General features: G+C 42.3%; 1 protein-coding gene across 1 annotated transcript in view; it reads left to right on the top strand.

Moving 5' to 3' along the window:
- The window catches only part of LOC146019806 (NACHT, LRR and PYD domains-containing protein 1b allele 2-like), a 47,244-nt gene that overhangs the window by 4,600 nt on the left and 20,078 nt on the right, over positions 1-22,566 (top strand). The window lies entirely within an intron of this gene.

Here is a 22,566-nt window from a genome sequence, read left to right as displayed (position 1 = left end):
CTGTACACATATTCACTGTCACAATATACTGTACATATATTCACTGTAACAATATACTGTACATATATTCACTGTCACAATGTACTGTACATATATTCACTGTCACAATATACTGTACACATATTCACTGTCACAATATACTGTACATATATTCACTATCACAATATACTGTACATATATTCACTGTCACAATATACTGTACACATATTCACTGTCACAATGTACTGTACACATATTCACTGTCACAATATACTGTACACATATTCACTGTAACAATATACTGTACATATATTCACTGTCACAATATACTGTACATATATTCACTGTAACAATATACTGTACATATATTCACTGTCACAATATACTGTACATATATTCACTGTCACAATATACTGTACACATATTCACTGTCACAATATACTGTACATATATTCACTGTCACAATGTACTGTACACATATTCACTGTCACAATATACTGTACACATATTCACTGTAACAATATACTGTACATATATTCACTGTCACAATATACTGTACATATATTCACTGTCACAATATACTGTACACATATTCACTGTCACAATGTACTGTACATATATTCACTGTCACAATATACTGTACACATATTCACTGTAACAATATACTGTACATATATTCACTGTCACAATATACTGTACATATATTCACTGTCACAATATACTGTACACATATTCACTGTCACAATGTACTGTACACATATTCACTGTCACAATATACTGTACACATATTCACTGTCACAATATACTGTACATATATTCACTGTCACAATATACTGTACATATATTCACTGTCACAATATACTGTACACATATTCACTGTCACAATATACTGTACACATATTCACTGTCACAATATACTGTACACATATTCACTGTAACAATATACTGTACATATATTCACTGTCACAATATACTGTACATATATTCACTGTAACAATATACTGTACATATATTCACTGTCACAATATACTGTACATATATTCACTGTCACAATATACTGTACACATATTCACTGTCACAATATACTGTACATATATTCACTGTAACAATATACTGTACATATATTCACTGTCACAATATACTGTACACATATTCACTGTCACAATATACTGTACATATATTCACTGTCACAATGTACTGTACACATATTCACTGTAACAATATACTGTACATATATTCACTGTCACAATATACTGTACATATATTCACTGTCACAATATACTGTACACATATTCACTGTCACAATATACTGTACACATATTCACTGTAACAATATACAGTAGGAGCAAGTTTCATCTTTGCTCCTTTGGCCATGGCTAGCCATGGCTAGCCATGGCTATTCTATTGTTCTCAGCTGCAATACGTATTGTATTGCAGCTGAGAACAATAGAATAGCCATGGCTAGCCATGACCAAAGGAGCAAAGATGAAACTTGCTCCTACTGTACTGTACACATATTCACTGTCACAATATACTGTACACATATTCACTGTAACAATATACTGTACATATATTCACTGTCACAATATACTGTACATATATTCACTGTAACAATATACTGTACATATTATGAATATCCATTTATTTATATATGCAAAGTATATCTAAATTATTCATGTCGCACGCAACCAATAAGCGAATGTCCAGAATTATAATCAATGAATATTATTTATGAATGTAAGCAGATGAAACTGTAGTACGGATTGTACAATATAACAATACAGATATTATAATTAATACGATTATTACACCAGCATCCTTAAATACAGTTAACCTCAGTGTTATATATGTGTATGTGAATACAGTGCGGGAGGCGTGGCTATACAGTAGCATGAAAGAACCTGATTGTCGGCCATCTTGGCCGACACATGTTGGTATCCAGCATGGCGTCGGCCATCTTATCCTAAGCCTTATGTACCACAAAGGTAACACAAAACACTGGGCCTCAAGATGCCGCATGGCATTCCGCCATTTTATGGTAGACAATGATGAACACCACCCTGCATCAAACAACACTCACAATCCGGAATATAACTTGCACATTCAGCAAACACACTAAACCTGCAGCATACACAATTTGAATATCATTAAGCTACAATGTACTTCTCTGAACAGAGCACCTAAATGGCACTATACAATCCAAGGCCTAGCTATACCATAATCACATCACATGGCATTACACTCACCATCCGAACACATGCAAGCGACACTTATTACATTCATATAGGTTTTATCCGCCAGTTTATCTAGATATTCTCACTGGATATTACACAAAGCATTCACACACTTAGGTAGAAACAGTTCAGAGCTAATCCATTCTGGGACATAGACACACACTCTTGATACAAAGAATCCAGACAATAGTGGACTACACTCACAGCACAATTATCAATGTTCAAACACACAGGGCCGTAACTACGGATGTTAACTTATTGCAATGCACACTGTTCCTGTGCTTATCAGGAACCGTTGCTGGAATCGTCTATCTACACAAAGCAGATAATCTGTAGGCCGAAGCGTGAGCACATGTTTACCAAAGAAATTCCAGGCCTCATTCTGCCTAACCCTCTGGTATGATACAGGATAGTATCTCAATCTAACAAGCCAAACATATCCTCTCTTAACAGATCAAAACACCACACTTCCAACACAATAAACCTCCATATGTCCAGGGTCAAGAGACATCACACCAAGATCCTGCTGATCCACATATACTCCACTCACGATTCATAATTACAGGCTAATAACACAGCACGTTTCAACCATCAGATCTAATGTATGATATATTATTACAATGCCTTATCTCTATGATCCTAGCTAAACATTATTCACACAGGTCACTCTCAAACACAGACACAAGCTTTCTTTGTGTAACTGTATGTAAATATATTCTGGGCCTAAGCACATGTTAATATCCAAAGATAACAAAGATTGGAAGTTAACTGCTCCTAAACTTTCTAACATAATCCATGTTCCATAACCGTGGGTCTAAGTACACAACTCAATCAGTCCTACAAGTATACATTACTCAATGCCATGTGACCATCTTATCCAGGAGTGCTGCACTCCATCTTATCTGGTCAACGTTCCAATAGCAAGTAAGAGTATCTATATATTTTACTTCCCAAGAAAACTCTCTTGGGGGACTCCCTTCATCACTGGCACACCCCTTTGTTTACGGTATCCTGTGAATGGTTCAGGTGGGTCCTTTTGTCTTTCCAGGGACCAGTCATCACATTCTATCAATAGCCTGCAGACACGCCCCTTGTTACTGTATTTTGAATCTATAGTGCAAACTTATAACTTGTAAAAGATGTGAGTGCAACATGATATGAAATTCTAATAACTGTCATCTGATAGCTATAATGATTCCAATCATTTAGAGACCAAACATGGCATGTGAGCTAAAATATGTAACTTGATATGCAATATTTTCCTGGTTTATGAGATAAAAATAATATTTATCTCAGACTATATTAATGTTATGGGCATGGTTAAAATCCTAATTATGGAAATTATATTCTGGGGAAAATTAGGCATTGACAGTCGTCCCTTTGACAGTCCATAAAACTGTCACATTAAAATTAATAATGCATAATTTCCGCATTAATTTCCATAATTCATAAAATTTCAATATTTTTTTTTCATAAAAATATTTTTCATTGATAAAAAAAACTTTTTGAAGTGTGGAACATATGTGTATGTGTAAAAAGAAGGGGATGTATCATTTTTGCGCAATGGCTAATCCTAGATTAATAATAAATGGGGGAGTGCATTTACTTAACGCCGGCATGTCCAGACCATGACCTCACAATAGTTGCAGGGCCACAGTCCAGACACACACGACTGAATGATACATTTGGGGAGTGTATGTGTAGATGTCTATGTGGGTGTAGTGTTCCTGCATAGGTGTTGTGTTACCTACCGCAGGATGTACAGGGGTGAACAACCTTCATATGTCCTACAAAGGATGCTGGGAAAACATTGATGAACAACATAACAAACAATTTAACAGAGTATTATAAAGATTTCCTGAAAGAGTGGAGAACAGTCATTTCTCCTTGTGCAGTTAGTGGATTAAAAACCTGGATAGAATTCCCAGGACAAAAACCGTCTAAGCACTTTTGGGTCATTCCTAATGTCTCTTGTCATTAAAACTAAGGTCTAAAGAGTCTCTAGTGGGTCTTCTGCGCATCACGACGTGGGGTCGTCTAGGGGTCATCATTCTCTTGGTCGTCTTGTGTCTTTCGTCGGCTCTTGGGGCTTTCTAGCTGGGTTCCTGTCCAGTCATCTGTCGGTATCTAAGTCGTCATCTCGAGGACCATCATCTGTCTACAGCTGGGCTTGTCTCTCCTTCTCCATTGCATCTGTAGGAAAAAGAAGTATCAATATTTTTGGATTTCCACCTTTTTTCCCTACCATTCTTGGCATCTTGTATTCCATCCGATCCACTTGTAGACTTCCGATAGTTCTGTGGTCGACTTGTTTTCCTGCAGAGACATAAACAGAAAGACTCTCCCAAGCATTAAAAGTATCCCGCCTCCCACATCTGTGAAGCTTCTACACTCTAGAGTGCTACAGTTTAACCCTCGCCTTACTGTCTCTTGACACTAGGTGGCGCTCTAATTTATTTAAGGGTATATTCTACCCTGTACTACCAAACCTCTTTCAATTTAACCTTTATACCACTCCATATATTACAAATACAGTTGTCTGAGCCAAATAATCTGTGTTCTTCTTAGGAAAAATGTGACTAGAGGAAGTCTGAGATATTCAGCTTCCGTTTCGATATTCAATTTCTCATTTTCCTCTTCTCTGTCCAATCACTAGGGACTATCAGTTACTTGACATCTGGACCTAACACTATCAATATCTTGAGACTTTTAAATCTCATTAAAAACACTGGAATATATCTCGTTGTCTAGGGGATGAAACTTTTTCAATGTTAGGTCCATACGCTCTCCATACAATTAGGAGCAACAGGGGTTTCCAAATCCAATGCGTCACATTTGACCGGGTCCAAACACAGCTCTTTCCGGCTTACTAAACAACAAAAGGAAAAACAAATCTTTAGACACCTTACATGACACATGTCTGATTCTGAGAACCATCAAAACAAACAATAACAATCAAACAAACAAAAGAGAGAGAACATAAAGAATACCTTCCATTTCTCCTTACTTGATTCCTAAGAACCTGAACTGACAATTACATACAAGTCACCACTAGGTGGCTATTAACTTTTAACCACTTCCCTATATCTATGTGTTTACATACATATGTGTCATGGGAACTATATGTCATGTAATGAGCAAGCATGTTTCAAAAACAAATTTCCCAATACGTCGTCCCTGGTACCGAGGGCGGATCGTATGCAGTACTCCTTTGAATAGAACATGTTATCTTGTTCTCTATCTTTCCTCGTGTACTATACCTTTATTTCCTACCATAGTCTAAACCTTCATGTGTTCACTGTAATCTTATGTTCTACGCTTAAATCTTTAATCTACTTGTTAAGAGGGGAGAAAGAAAGTTTAGGAGTCTTGTTAGCTATCGTTCTTCATTTGTGTGATTTGTGTGATATCGCTGCTTCTCTATACCTACAGCAGTTATTAACCTGGGGATGTAATTAACTTCAAATACAATTTGGCATTCTCAATTTATCTTGTTACCTGAATACTTATTACCTGAGTCAGTGTGAAACCAGTATACCTACTTCTCCAGCTGTGTCAATTTGGCATCAACCGTACCGTCTCTTACCACTTGGGAAAAACAGCATCCTCTCTGGCTGTTTGACTCCACCTTACATTTGACTTCTCTCGTCTCGGAGACTGTCCTACACTGGACTGCGATTCCTGTCCTACCCTGGACTGCGCTGAGTCGTGTCGTCACACACCCGTTCACCTCAGTTTTGTTTCACACTGGGTGCTGGTTACACCTTGGTCTTATGCTTAAACTTGAAATATTTCTGTACAGAAAAATCTTCCCAGGTTGGTAGCTCTTCTACTGGATGTCACACGAGTGTTCCCTTGACTATCAATGGGAATTTAATCAATACTATTTGAATTTCTTGAATTTTGAACAATAATAAAAGAATCCTGTTTGTAACTCAACAGGAGTCTTACTCATTTTATCTTAATTGTATACCACACAATTAATTATCACTACTCATCGTTGGGCATTTACCTGTACAGCGTACGTAGGCAATCACACGCGCCAGAACATGTGTCCATCACGCCAACAGTGTCTCAATGAGTGGCAGACGTTGACACCCATGTGTCCGAATCCCGCCTTCTTTTGCATACTTCGCAACATTTTTTTTCTATCTTTATATAGGCACTTCACTTCTACTTATATGGGCCCACCCAATGCCATTTGGCATGGTCTCTATCCCACAGTAACTTAACTATTCAAGAAATCCAAGCGGTACACTCTTTCTATAACATTTGTGGTTTAGCAAGGATATGGCACTATGAATTTAACACCTCTTACAATACTGTAAATATCTCACATTCACAGGGGAAAAACAAATGCAATGTTACTCTTAACAGGTACAAACTCCACACAATACAATACCTCTTACCAGTTTTCATGCACTTATGCATTTGGGATAAAAGATCACAACAGAAAAAAAAAAATTTGTCTCTATTGTGAACTATTGAAACTACAGTCTCTGCTGGGAGAGTAAACAATCCTATTCAAATTCTACCTTTGGCTATGGTCATAAATCTATTGTCTCAACACCTTAATTTACATCTAAATGCCCTCTGGCTGGCACTTTTAAAGTTAAGAAATCTTTCTTTGCTGTGTTGTTACATGTTTAGGGGAAATCTGTCTTTTAGCCTGGAATAAAAAAAAGAAAAATGTTGTATTTAAAATACCTCTGGTTCTATCCTACCAATTATGGGAAAGATAGTTTACCATTAAACAATCTATACATTGCTCACTTTAGTATTCACAGTACTTCCCACTGTGCTTAGTATGCCATTATTGTATGCTGGAAAAGACACCCTAAAAAAAATTCCTTTCCTAGAACAAGCATTTAACCCAGAAATCTTTGAAATACAAACAAACAGTTTACACAATTATCAATGGCTCCTTCAGGTTGAATAACTGGCTGCAAAATACTTGCAGTTTATGACTATGCATATATACTTTATAATCCGCTTCTGCTGCAATTATAAAAATGTGCATTTTATTTAAAATTTGCACTGCTTACAAAACAATTCAAATTTTACTAAAACAATTCAACCTGAATCAGCCCTTGCCAATCATGTCTGACTGTTATTCAAAAGATAACCATCAAAAGGAGATAAAATCGCATGAGGGAAGACAAATTATTATAACATATATACTTATAGAATCGCATCTTGGTATTTAAATATAAATAAATGTTTTTCCTGTTGTCCCAAAGTTCAAATTAGTATCTTACAGATTATACATATGCAGGCCCGGACCATCAGCCTTAGAAAAACCCAAAATAAAACTGAAAAATTTAAAATAATTATTTCTATTCTATATGTGATACCTCCCTTGCTGATTGGCCCAAATCTGCATAATATTGCATATCTTTAAGTATATAATATCCCGGACGAGCCCCCATCTATGAATATCCATTTATTTATATATGCAAAGTATATCTAAATTATTCATGTCGCACGCAACCAATAAGCGAATGTCCAGAATTATAATCAATGAATATTATTTATGAATGTAAGCAGATGAAACTGTAGTACAGATTGTACAATATAATAATACAGATATTATAATTAATACGATTATTACACCAGCATCCTTAAATACAGTTAACCTCAGTGTTATATATGTGAATGTGAATACAGTGTGGGAGGCGTGGCTATACAGTAGCATGAAAGAACCTGATTGTCGGCCATCTTGACCGACACATGTTGGTATCCAGCATGGCGTCGGACATCTTATCCTAAGCCTTATGTACCACAAAGGTAACACAAAACACTGGGCCTCAAGATGCCGCATGGCATTCTGCCATTTTATGGTAGACAATGATGAACACCACCCTGCATCAAACAACACTCACAATCCGGAATATAACTTGCACATTCAGCAAACACACTAAACCTGCAGCATACACAATTTGAATATCATTAAGCTACAATGTACTTCTCTGAACAGAGCACCTAAATGGCACTATATAATCCAAGGCCTAGCTATACCATAATCACATCACATGGCATTACACTCACCATCCGAACACATGCAAGCGACACTTATTACATTCATATAGGTTTTATCCGCCAGTTTATCTAGATATTCTCACTGGATATTACACAAAGCATTCACACACTTAGGTAGAAACAGTTCAGAGCTAATCCATTCTGGGACATAGACACACACTCTTGATACAAAGAATCCAGACAATAGTGGACTACACTCACAGCACAATTATCAATGTTCAAACACACAGGGCCGTAACTACGGATGTTAACTTATTGCAATGCACACTGTTCCTGTGCTTATCAGGAACCATTGCTGGAATCGTCTATCTACACAAAGCAGATAATCTGTAGGCCGAAGCGTGAGCACATGTTTACCAAAGAAATTCCAGGCCTCATTCTGCCTAACCCTCTGGTATGATACAGGATAGTATCTCAATCTAACAAGCCAAACATATCCTCTCTTAACAGATCAAAACACCACACTTCCAACACAATAAACCTCCATATGTCCAGGGTCAAGAGACATCACACCAAGATCCTGCTGATCCACATATACTCCACTCACGATTCATAATTACAGGCTAATAACACAGCACGTTTCAACCATCAGATCTAATGTATGATATATTATTACAATGCCTTATCTCTATGATCCTAGCTAAACATTATTCACACAGGTCACTCTCAAACACAGACACAAGCTTTCTTTGTGTAACTGTATGTAAATATACTCTGGGCCTAAGCACATGTTAATATCCAAAGATAACAAAGATTGGAAGTTAACTGCTCCTAAACTTTCTAACATAATCCATGTTCCATAACCGTGGGTCTTAGTACACAATTCAATCAGTCCTACAAGTATACATTACTCAACGCCATGTGCCCATCTTATCCAGGAGTGCTGCATTCCATCTTATCTGGTCAACGTTCCAATAGCAAGTAAGAGTATCTATATATTTTACTTCCCAAGAAAACTCTCTTGGGGGACTCCCTTCATCACTGGCACACCCCTTTGTTTACGGTATCCTGTGAATGGTTCAGGTGGGTCCTTTTGTCTTTCCAGGGACCATTCATCACATTCTATCAATAGCCTGCAGACACGCCCCTTGTTACTGAATTTTGAATCTATAGTGCAAACTTATAACTTGTAAAAGATGTGAGTGCAACATGATATGAAATTCTAATAACTGTCATCTGATAGCTATAATGATTCCAATCATTTAGAGACCAAACATGGCATGTGAGCTAAAATATGTAACTTGATATGCAATATTTTCCTGGTTTATGAGATAAAAATAATATTTATCTCAGACTATATTAATGTTATGGGCATGGTTAAAATCCTAATTATGGAAATTATATGCTGGGGAAAATTAGGCATTGACAATATATTCACTGTCACAATATACTGTACATATATTCACTGTCACAATATACTGTACAAATATTCACTGTCACAATATACTGTACATATATTCACTTTCACAATATACTGTACATATATTCACTGTCACAATATACTGTACACATATTCACTGTCACAATATACTGTACACATATTCACTGTAACAATATACTGTACACATATTCACTGTCACAATATACTGTACACATATTCACTGTAACAATATACTGTACATATATTCACTGTCACAATATACTGTACATATATTCACTGTCACAATGTACTGTACATATATTCACTGTCACAATGTACTGTACACATATTCACTGTAACCATATACTGTACATATATTCACTGTCACAATATACTGTACACATATTCACTGTAACAATATACTGTACATATATTCACTGTCACAATATACTGTACATATTGTCAGGTTATCAGGCTTATAGTAATACTGTAATTATGGTATCTTATTATGTGTAGTGATTAATGTACTTTTTAGACCGTCTGTACCCCTGTGTCCATCATGCGTGTCACTATTCCCCATGTGTGTGTGTGTGTGTGTGTGTGTGTGTGTGTGTGTCTGTGTGTGTATTCCAAGGACTTTATTCATATAACATTACCCTGTATAATATATGCTGTGACCCTTATATGGTCACACAGGAAGTATCCAGGTGGAAAGACTAGCATCTAACCAAAAGGCAATCTCCACAGGGGGTGATCAGGACATAATCCAATTACCCTGTGATTGTTCTTTCCAGTTGCACTCTATTTGTGACTATGGGTCACTACGTGCTGTGTAATGTGACTATGGGTCATTATGTGCTGTGTAATGTGAATATGGGTCACTACGTGCTGTGTAATGTGACTATGGGTCACTACGTGCTGTGTAATGTGACTATGGGTCATTATGTGCTGTGTAATGTGAATATGGGTCACTACGTGCTGTGTAATGTGACTATGGGTCACTACGTGCTGTGTAATGTGACTATGGGTCACTGGGCGCTGTGTAATGTGGCTATGGGTCACTACGTGCTGTGTAATGTGACTATGGGTCACTACGTGCTGTGTAATGTGACTATGGGTCACTAGGCGCTGTGTAATGTGGCTATGGGTCACTATGGCCCTTATTCTGAATGGTGCGGATATTCCCGCATTCTTACGGAGCGGTCCGCACGCCACGGTGTTTTGCCGCGTGCGGCCATCGTCCGTAGAAACGCCCACGGGTCCTCCGCATTCGGACGGACTCACTCTTTAAGAACAGGGCGTGTTTACGGACGACATACAAACCATGCGTGTGCGGGAGAAACACTCCGATTCTGCACGGTATTACAGAGTATTACAGAGTATGCTCGGAAATACCGCATCCGAACGGGAGCCAAGCGGTGCTACCGCCCGTAAGCGGAGTATTTACGCCAAACAACCCACTATTATGTATCTTCTGCAATACATCACATGACCCACTTATTCAATTACCTATCCTCATAAAAAACTGCTTATTTTGAATTGGAATCAATTAGATGCCAATATATCCTTACAAGCATGCCTAACACATGCATTGCACACATTAACCCTTACAGCAATTTAAGTGCAATGGTTTGTATTAGACCCTGTGTAAAAGATTATAAACAATCTACACATATACTGTTTAATGTGCAAACAAAACCAACAACTGTGAACTTGCATAAACCATTTATTATAATACAAAATTAACATTTAAATAAAAAAATATAAAATAATAAATTAGATCAGGAGATCTCTGAGGTCCTGCAGATCGGCTAGTAATAGCCTCAAATGGTGCTCCTCCCGCAGGAGGGCCCCACGAACCCCCTCATCTGCCGGTGTGGTGTCATCTGTGGGCATGTCAAAGGGGCAAAAATTAGTCATGTTATTCATGCATACATTTCACATACTGCGACATAAATTGCACAAATGCTAGGTGACATGTGTGTGTATATATATATATATATATATATATATATATATATATATATATCTATGTAGAGAGATAGAGACACACATAGATAAATAGATATGACACATACATATATACATACATGCAAACTTATTTACTACATACTGTCTTTTTTTCCCTCTACCCTTTACTCTGCAGAAGACATAACACTCATAGTGTTTCTTCTCAGTCACAACCCACCCATGACTAACCAATGACAAGCATGTCATGGCCTCCGTCAATAAGAACTTGTCACAATCTGCTCAGTCTAAGTTCAGTGATGGTTCGTGGCATGGGAGTTATGCAAATGTCAGGAATGCACAGTACACATCCTCAAAATCATAATTCTGTCTAAACCAACCTACAATTCTGTGACGGCAAAAAAACAATCGGAACTACAGGGGGTGTTTAGGTAGAGGAGGCTCCTGGGACACTGGCAACTTGTGACTCCATTCCAAGGTAGGCCGGGCCATACTCCATTTATAGCATACATCCTAGAGTTTATAAATAACATTCACCAACAATATAGATTCCACTATTTGATGGGTCATAATCTACGCGTGCAGCAGGTGAATTTAATCCACAAATGATCCACTCATCCCTTTACTCCAGGATCCTGTTTAACTACAACGGTTATGTGGCAGTCAAAATGGAGCTCCAACCCATCCCACAAACCTGTGTAATTGAGAGGTGTCCTGGATGAAAGGGATGCCTTGGACACCCCATCTAACCCGTACCTGTATCTGTAGCTACCCACTTTGGGGTCTATATGAATAGTATTGGAACAAAATTTTTAATCAACAGTGCTACATAACAAATACCAGTACAACTACTTCATGAATGATGCATTATGTAAACATACCGATCTGATGGGACTCCGGGGCCTGGCACGCCTCCTCCCCCTCGGATTCGGAATCCTCTGGGGCAACCGTGGCCTCTTAAGCCCCCTCCTCCGCCAGCTCCTCCGCCACCATGACCTCGTCCACCTCCTCCGCCACAACCACCTCCTCCACCACCACCACCTCCTCCTCCACCTCCTCCTCCACCACCACCACCTCCTCCTCCACCTCCTCCTCCGCCACCAACACCTCCTCCTCTGCCACCAACTCCTCTTCCACCTCCTCCACCACCACCTCCTCAGGCACCTCCTCCTCCTCCACCACCTCCTCCACCATCTCCTCCACCATCTCCTCCACTTGCTCCTCCAACATTTCCTCCTCCTCCACTTCCTCCTCCTCCACCCTTGCCGCCACCTCCTCCTCAGGGTCTTGGGCCTCCTCCTGGGCCAGGGCTGCCTCGGCCTCTTCACGTGCCTGTCGGGCTCGGGCTCGTGCTGTGTGGTAGAAAAAAAAATCATGGTCAATGTCGGGTCATTGGGGCACATGTATTAATCCATAACAAGACATACATGGAAGGGTGATAATGATGGCAAACGATGCAGGAAAGTAGCTCCTTACTGTTAATGGGCTCCAAAATGTGACATTTAAATTATTATGTGATTGTTAGTAATTTGTTCAAACATTACAACCCTGGCATTTATCAATGTGTAACACATATTAGATCTGGCACATTGTATGCATCAGAATCCTCAATGCTATGTCATTACATATAAAAGCCACATGACTGCATGTTAACCAGGAAGAAGCACACATAACAGTCTATGGACTTTTAAACCCATGGACACCCACTTATCATGAGACACATTTTATTGTTTATATATGCTATGTTGTAAGTGCGAAATTTCATAGCTAAAATACTCACAATCAGCAATTTCGCCCCTGATTTGCTGTAGCAGCTGGGGCTGGCGCCTGCGGAGGTCCGACCACCGCCTCTCGAGCTGCCCGATGGACCTCCGCACCCGAGTGCGGGCGTAAATACGGCGCCCTGCCGCAGCATAGGCCCTCCACTTATGGCGGTTACTGATAAAGGGCCCCGCACGGCCCAGCCTTGTCTCCATGACGGAGACCAGAACCCTCAGCTCCGCAGGTGAAAAGGGGTCTGCCCTTCGTGTCTCCGCCATGTTAACAATGGCATCTATCAACCAATCAGGTGGTGGCATTGGTTTATCACAGTTATTTGTGTTCATAACTTTATTGTTCATCTTTACATGAACAGCGTCTCTGCGCCAACACAAATGGTGACAAATTCGCATGCCTTCAAAACAGTAGTGCTGATGTATGGCAATGAACAAATCTGATATATATAAAACACAGTGTGTATGCACTTAGCAAATCCAATGACGCCTCGCTCCGCCAAGCAACGCGTGCTATAGCTTAGCAACGCATAGCTGTAGTTAGCATTACTTACTCTATGCATCTATGTGTATGCGTACATTTATGTTTAAAAGACACATACACATACTTGCAGGTATCCTGAGACCAGCATTATACACCAGCCCTGCCTGCCTGCCTGCCTGCCTGCCTGCCTGGGTGCCTGGCTGCCTGGCTGCCTGGCTGCCTGCTCCTTGAAATGTTGAAACATGTTAATAAATTCAAATATCATATATATAGATATATATATATATATATATATATATCTGCAAACAAATCATACATCAACACAGGAAAAAATCCCCAACACATTAGAGAATAAATCAATGTACTCACCAGTCATCAGGGATAGTATCAACTACAATAATGAAGATATAACAAACACATAAGATCCCTTGTACAAGGTATAATAATGAGCACCTATATTGAACTTCCCCCAAAACTAAGCACATATGATAAATATCTCCTATTTCTTTGCCATTAGGAGGGCAGGCTGGCTAATTTTCGTTTTGTAACACTGACAACTAACACACTGTACTTATTTGAAGGGGTGATTTTTACTAAAATTGGTGTGTTCTGTCAACTCGATAACATGTACCTGAAGTATCTTTGCGCCACAGAGTCCCGCAGCTGGTATCCCCTCCGGCATTCAGGGGCGCGGGATGGGCGCATGGGCGGATCTTGCGGCTCAGATGGTACCTCCCACTCATCAAAGGGTATCTCACGCCGCACAGCAATGTTGTGGAAAAATATACACAGGCCCACGATCCTCGACACCATTTGAGGCGCATATTGTAAGTCACCACCAGTGCGGTGGAGCACTCTAAATCGACCCTTTAAAAGGCCAATTGAGCGCTCCACCACTTGCCTGGTGGCAACATGCGCCCGATTGAATGCCTCCTGTGGGCCCGGTGCTGGGTAGCTGTACGGCGTAAGTAGCCAGGGCGTACATGGGTAACCGGAGTCACCCAGAACCCACGCATCACGGCCTTCCAGCTCTTGTAGTCTTTGCCATATCCCGGTTTGTCGGATGACATGAGAGTCATGGGCACTTCCGGGAAACTTCGAGTTGAAGGCGAGAATCTCCATGGATGGGCCACATACCACCATCACGTTCAGTGAGTGGAACAATTTGCGGTTCCTATATATCTTCTCACTTCGAGATGGAGGCACAAATGGTACATGGGTGCCATCCACAGCCCCTATCACATTAGGGAAGCCAGCAATTTGATGGAAGGCCTGCTGGCTTCTGCGCAGGGTCTCGGTGGCAAATGTCATGGCCATGAAGTGCCCCTTGCGCCTGAACATGGCCGACGTCACACGCCTCAGGATTCGGCAGAAGGCCGGCTGAGATATTCCAGCAAGTACTGCCACTACTTGTTGGAATGATCCTGAGGCGCAGAAATGCAACACCGCCAGCAGCTGTGTGTGAGGCGGAATTGCTGTCGTGATCCCGTGTAGAGGTTCCAGATCACTCTCAATTAACGAGAGCAGATCCAGAATTACATGTGGCGGTAACCGGTACCTAGTAAGTACCTCATCATCGGGCATAGCAAACAGAGTCACCCGTGTGCGATAGATTCTAGCACGTCCTGGCCTCCTTGGGCGACGAGTGGGGAGAGCCGCAAGTGCCCTTAGCCTCCTCTCCATGTAGCGCATCATTGCTTCAGCAACCTATAAAGAAATGAACATAAATACTGATGCACCTATGCACATAATGGCCATATCCGACTACAAATAGATTTGTATGCTTCAATACGTACAATAGATGGCCGCCCCGTGAAATCCCGCAGATCCATTTGACTCTATAATGATGTAACAATAATATGAACTCAATACACACCGTCCTAAACACACAGATAAAGGTGTCAGCATTTTTTGCCGACATCATGTACTATGAGACATTTCATCTATTGCTGGGACATGTTGTCCTGCAATAGATGAACCCACACAGGTTTAAGACCTGTGAGTGAAATAGTGAACATGTGACATGTTGCAATAATGCGACACGCACTTTGCTGGCCCAACAATCTGTAGTCAGTGAGGCAATGGTGCATACATTCATACACTTACATTGTTAATGGATATCATATCTACAAGGAGCATGGAAGAGCTTACCTTAGACCCTGACAAGTCCAGATCTGGAGACAAATGATTCTAGCAGCCAGTCACTATTTATAGGCCTCTCACATGTGTGGTCTATAACAGTAGAGATGAGTATTGCATGACTTGTGGCCTGGATTATCTAAGGGATTGGGCTACTTTTAGCTTGCAAACAAACTCCACAATACCACAGTAGTCATGAATCAAATGTCATGTCATGCTAGCAAATAGCATGTGTATTGTGCAATAGTCACAGGTGTATCAGAAGATTCTATGCAATGTTAGCATTGGTGACCAGTATTTCATGTCGAACTTTCGCCAGGTTTTACACAATGGAATTTCCGCCACCGTATGCGGCGCGAAAAAACAGCGACGTACGCTCACGCACGGAACGCAGCTGCCGCTGATGTCCGCCAAACAGGATACACAAACAGTATATAAAGGTGTATTAGAAGGTGACAATGTTGTTGCTAACATGTCTGGATCACAACCAGAGGTGGACCCAGACCTGCAGCAACTATTTGACCAGATGGACTCCAGCACCACCTATGTGCCACTGCACATGCGGCCAGTGGGTAATGAGGAGGCTGCTGGCCCTTCTACAGCAGGGCAACCTGCACCTGACCATTCTACAGCAGGGCAACCTGCACCTGGCCCTTCTGCAGCAGGCCAACCTGCAGCTGGCTCATATGCACCATCAGCAGAATTGTTTGGAACACAACCGGGGACTTCACAAGGTAGTACCATGGCCAGCACTTCAAGTGCAGCGACACGTGACAGGGGGCGTGGCCATGGACGTGGCAAGGGGAGAGCCAGGGCAACAGAGGAAGCACCAAAAAAAAAATAAGGCATATGAAGCACAGGAGCTTGCCATCCTGGTTCCCCGAGCACGTGATTGGATTGAGTGTCCATCGGAGAAGCTGACACACACACGCAGATGGAAGATTTGGGAACAGATAACGGCAGAGATTAATGAAGTAGCACCACAAGTTCGTGAGACGGACCATGTGAAGAAGAGGCAAGTTGTTTTGTGATACATGTGCCCAGTAATAGCCAAGTAATGATTTAATTGATGCTTAGATGGATTTTGCAAATGGCCCGTGAGGTTGTTACGATACACAGACATTATTGACATGTTATTTCGTTGAGAGTTAGAGTAGGGTGATTGTGAATGTGTATTGTAACGGTTGATATCATAGTTGCATGTAATATTATCTATTGGACATTAATCACATGTCGTAATATGTAGCACAGAGCAATGGCTGCAACAGCTAACATCTGGAGTGACATGTATTAATATGTCAACTTACATTGCAGGTGGCAGGACTTCAAAACCAACCTGAAGAGGAAGATGACCAAGCGGTGGGAACACAGCCAGACATCTGGGGCCGGGCCCATGCCATCAGGGCTAGAGCTCACCCCCCTGGAGTTGATGGCCGAGAGCTGTATATCAGTTGAGGAGATCAGGGGGGTGAGCACGATGGATAGCGAGGCCCCAGCTGAAGTGTTTGCGTCTTTTATTGAAGGTAAATATTGGTCATGCCATAAACTTGTGCAAGTAATTATCTTAGAATGTGTCCTAATTTTGTTTATCTTTTTCCACAGACAACCCACCGCTTGGTGACGACTCTGCTCAGGAGGTGGAGGAGTCCGTGCCACCTGGCCCCAGGGGTAGGCCTGTGCAGCAGCAGCCATCGGACCAAGCCGATTTGGCCGCCTTGGCCAACATGCTTGGGGACATCAACCAGCAGGGAGAGTTGGCATCAGAACGGATGCATAGGACCGAGGAGATCCTGGCGAGCTTGGTCAGCACCCAGCAGGCCATCGCTGCGAGCATGCAGGCCATGGCTGAGTCACATCAGGCCATGGCTGCAAGTGCTCAGGTGCTGGCCGAGCAAGCCACCCGCCAAAATGATCTCCTCCTCCACCATAATGAGCTTATGGTGGAGCTGGTTACCAGCAACAGGGTCCTAATGTCATCCGTTTCTGGTGCATTACCACCGGCAACACTCCCTGCTGGCAGGAGGGGTAGACCAGCCAACCCCTCTACATCATCTGCTCCACCTGCCCCAGCATCTGCCCGTGCCAGAAGAGCTGCTGCACAGGCCAAGGAGCCTCCCAAGGCCAAACGTGGTCGCAAATGAACTTGTGGCTGCATTAATCTCCACCGTTATGTGGTCCCAAATCTTCCATTGTGCTGTGTGTGTCAGCTTCTTGTGTCCAATCACGTGCTGAGGGTAACCAGATGAGCCCTTGCTTCATATGTCCTTTTTGGTGCCCCTGTTGCCCTCTTTTGCCTGCCATTACTGTCAGCTGTACTTGAAGTGATGGCCATGGTACTATCTTGTGAAGTCCCCGGTTGTGTTCCAAATGATTCTGCTGATGGTGCATATGAGCCAGCTGCAGGTTGGCCTGCTGCAGAAGGGCCAGGTGTAGGTTGCCCTGCTGTAGAATGGTCAGGTGCAGGTTGGCCTGCTGTCGAAGGGCCAGCAGCCTCCTCATTTCCCACTGGCTGCATGTGCAGTGGCACATAGGAGGTGCTGGAGTCCATCTGTGTGCAATTATATTTGTTTTGTATTCTTATTTATTTTTGTACATTCCTGCCATGTTGTTTTTGTTTGGGATTTTTTATTTTTTGGTCATTGCATCACAGTGGCATTGACTGTGACATGTATAGAAATAAATTTGTTTACTTTACCAAAAATGTGTGGTTTCATGAGTACATGTCGAATACACATGTGTATTGCTAGTATTAATATTCAGTCATGTCCATTGTTAGCAGTTTTAAAGTGTGTGACAAGTACAGCATATGTGGGGGATTAGTACGGTTTCCTTGAAGCAGCAATGGTTTCAATTAAAGCACTGACAAGCGTCCTATTAGTGAGTAATGAGTAAAGGAGTCGATTCTATTGGGTTCAGGTGTTAATGCTTGTAGTCATTAGGCGTACGTTCGCCTACCGCATGAACGAGTGGTGTCCGCAAAGCAATAGTACACTTGTGGACACCGCACATTTCTTCCCTTTTTGATCGCGTGCATTCGGAGTGGTATCCGAATGTACGCCCCCCAACATAAGTGTACTCCCCCGTGTCCGCCCATGTTTACGCCCCGTTTTGCCCACTTTGAAACTACGCCCATGTGTCATTCCGCATGACGCCCATAATACGCCCATATTTCCCGACTGATTGCGGGGAACAGTTTTGGACGGGATTTGGCCGAACAGGTACGGAGTCAAGGCGTGGCACATGCGCGTTGCGTTCTCCACGCATGCGCAGACGCCGTAAAGACGCGATCCGAAAGTATGCGGTAAAGTACGCGTCAATCAGAATAAGGGCCTATGTGCTGTGTAATGTGACTATGGGTCACTACGTGCTGTGTAATGTGACTATGGGTCATTATGTGCTGTGTAATGTGAATATGGGTCACTACGTGCTGTGTAATGTGACTATAGGTCACTATGCGCTGTGTAATGTGACTATGGGTCACTACGCACTGTCTAATGTGACTATGGGTCACTACCTGCTGTGTACCGTGACTATGGGTCACTACATGCTGTGTAATGTGACTATGGGTCACTACATGCTGTGTAATGTGACTATGGGTCACTACGTGCTGTGTAATATGACTATGGGTCACTACGCGCTGTGAAATGTGACTGTGGGTTACTATGAGCTGTGTAATGTGAATATGGGTCACTACTTGCTGTGTAATGTGACTATGGGTCACTACGTGCTGTGTAATGTGACTATGGGTCACTACCTGCTATGTACCGTGACTATGGGTCACTACGTGCTGTGTAATGTGACTATGGGTCACTACGCGCTGTGCAATGTGACTATGGGTCACTATGCGCTGTGTCATGTGACTATGGGTCACCGTGTGCTGTGTAATGTGACTATGGGTCACCGTGGGCTGTGTAATGTGAATATGGATCACTACGTGCTGTCGCATTTACATTACATGTACCTGGAGTTCCTGGCTCCAGGAACTTGGCACCCATGCCGTGCTGAGCACACCTCTATTGCGCATGCGTGAATCACCAGAAAATGGCAGCAGCGACCATTTTTCCAGGCATCATTACCGCTGTGTTGCTAGACCGACGGAGAGGTGAGTTAAATGAAATGGGTGCAGGGTGTACAGTGCATGGAGGCACCCAGGACCCAAGGGCCTTTGTGCATTGCATACCTTGCACCTATAATATATACACCAGTGGACGTGTGTGTTGCTGGCTGCTGCTGGGATCTTTGCTGCTGGGTTATGGATGCTTTGCTGGGAGAGTGGTTCTGGATCAGATGTGGAACTAGTGGCAATGCTAGGGGGCGCCAGTCAAAATTTTGGGCATCAAATTGACTAGGGCCGGCTCTGCCAAGGGTTACATGCTCATGACAAGGGCTTACATGCTCGCAGGCGTTCCCGGAATCCGGGACTTTCTTGGTAGTACTATACTCGCTGCACTACCCTGAATCTCCGGCTGACCATCTCTATCTTCACTGACTTTTATTTCCGAAGAGTAGAAAAATCATTAGATGGTTAGCCAAAGTTTACAAAAGAATATAACAAAAGACTAGCGCTGAAATAAGTAACAAATGAATGTTATCTTCAATCTGGGATCTTAATTCTTGGTGATGAATCCCTCCTGTTATCATAAGGAATTGAACTTACAATATGGTTCAATCAGGTGTGCCCGTAGCAGGTTCTTTAAACACTTTGAAATAGCGGGGGATAACAGCATGGATTAGACTTACATGAGATTTCTGTCCCGAGTTCACATAAAAGGTTTCTTTGCCGGAGGATAAATGCAGGCACCAGATGACAGGTACAACAAATTTATTACAGCAATCCAAGAATCCAAATGGTAAGTAAAATATAATTAAAAGAGTCCAAACGCAATCGGAGCAGAGGTGGATATTCAGCAGCTTGTTCCTCACTGCGGCGTGCTGCAGACAAGCGCCGGGGGAAGGAAGTCTGTGTAGCGCTGTTCTAATCCGTCCCAATCTGCGTCCTGAAGCTGCGTGCTGGAAGCGGCCCGGTCAACGCGTTTCGGATAATGGGTTTATCCTTTTTCAAGATGTGCCGCCATAGTTATAGTCGGTGCTTTTAAAGCCGTGTTGTTCTATCACATGGTGTTCAATTGACCAATCATAAATGACCTGTGTCCGGCTTCTACACTGCGACTATAAAAATCTAGCTGATATATTTAAAGTGCATATGTATGTTATAAATATTTTAAAACATTCAAATACATTGTAATACAGTACTGAAGTTATTAAAAACTGTACAGCATTAGTAAAAACTGACATTAATTTAAAACAATTTAAGAATACAATGAATATAAAAATACAAGAATACAAAATACTCAGGTGAAAGGGCAATGTAACAATAGGATAATGGCTGACTGGTAATAACTTATAAGAAGCCGGACATTTGAATGGGGAGAAAAAGGAGATATAAAGAACATAGTTAGTGGTACGTATATGTTACCATACTACCCCCCTGATTGTTATATGAGCCACTTATACTCATAGTCCACATTTAATCTATTGGGGAACAAGCTGCTGAATATCCACCTCTGCTCCGATTGCGTTTGGACTCTTTTAATTATATTTTACTTACCATTTGAATTCTTGGATTGCTGTAATAAATTCGTTGTACCTGTCATCTGGTGCCTACATTTATCCTCCGGCAAAGAAATCTTTTATGTGAACTCGGGACAGAAATCTCATGTAATTCCCCTTTTACACCAAAACGCTGGGTCGCACCCGGCTTTTTTAGACCCAGGTTCAAGCCGGGTGCGACCCGGCGTTTAGTGAAATTTACACCGGGCGGACAGCCCGGCCCGCACCCCCCCCCCCTCCCCTCCCGGTGCTTGGAGATGACAGGATGATGTCATCTCCAAGCGCCAATCACCGCCGCCGCTGGACCGGAACACTGCTGGGGCAGCCCAGCACTAAGGTAAGCTGCTGGGCTGCCCCCAGTCACCGCGCGCACCCCCCCCCCCCCCCGCCGTCCCACAGGAGGTGAATGGATGCCGCACACAGGCATCCGTTCACCTCCCTCCCCCACCGCCGCTGCTGTCTGCAGAGTATAGCAGACAGCAGCGCCGGCTGTCAGTGTCAGGCTGACAACCCGTCCAACCTGTGGACGCTGCGGTCCGGCAGGTTGGACGTTCCCCATTCATGTAAATGGGAGCCGGGTCATCCGACCCGGCGTTCCCATTTACACCGCCCTCTACCCAGGTCCTAGCCGTGTTCTACCCAGGTCAGGACCTGGGTAGAAGTCCCGTGTAAAGGGACACGGCGTTAGGGATTTACACCGCCGAAGATCCGGGTCTGACCCGCCGCTGACCCGGATTTTTCGGCGGTGTAAAAGGGGTATAAGTCTAATCCATGCTGTTATCCCCCGCTATTTCAAAGTGTTTAAAGAACCTGCTACGGGCACACCTGATTGAACCATATTGTAAGTTCAATTCCTTATGATAACAGGAGGGATTCATCACCAAGAATTAAGATCCCAGATTGAAGATAACATTCATTTGTTACTTATTTCAGCGCTAGTCTTTTGTTATATTCTTTTGTAAACTTTGTGTATCTATTTGG

The sequence above is a fragment of the Crinia signifera genome, chromosome 7 (genome assembly GCF_055691185.1).
Source record: "Crinia signifera chromosome 7, ASM5569118v1, whole genome shotgun sequence".
NCBI classification, from domain to species: domain Eukaryota; kingdom Metazoa; phylum Chordata; class Amphibia; order Anura; family Myobatrachidae; genus Crinia; species Crinia signifera.
This window is presented reverse-complemented; position numbering and strand designations above follow the sequence as displayed.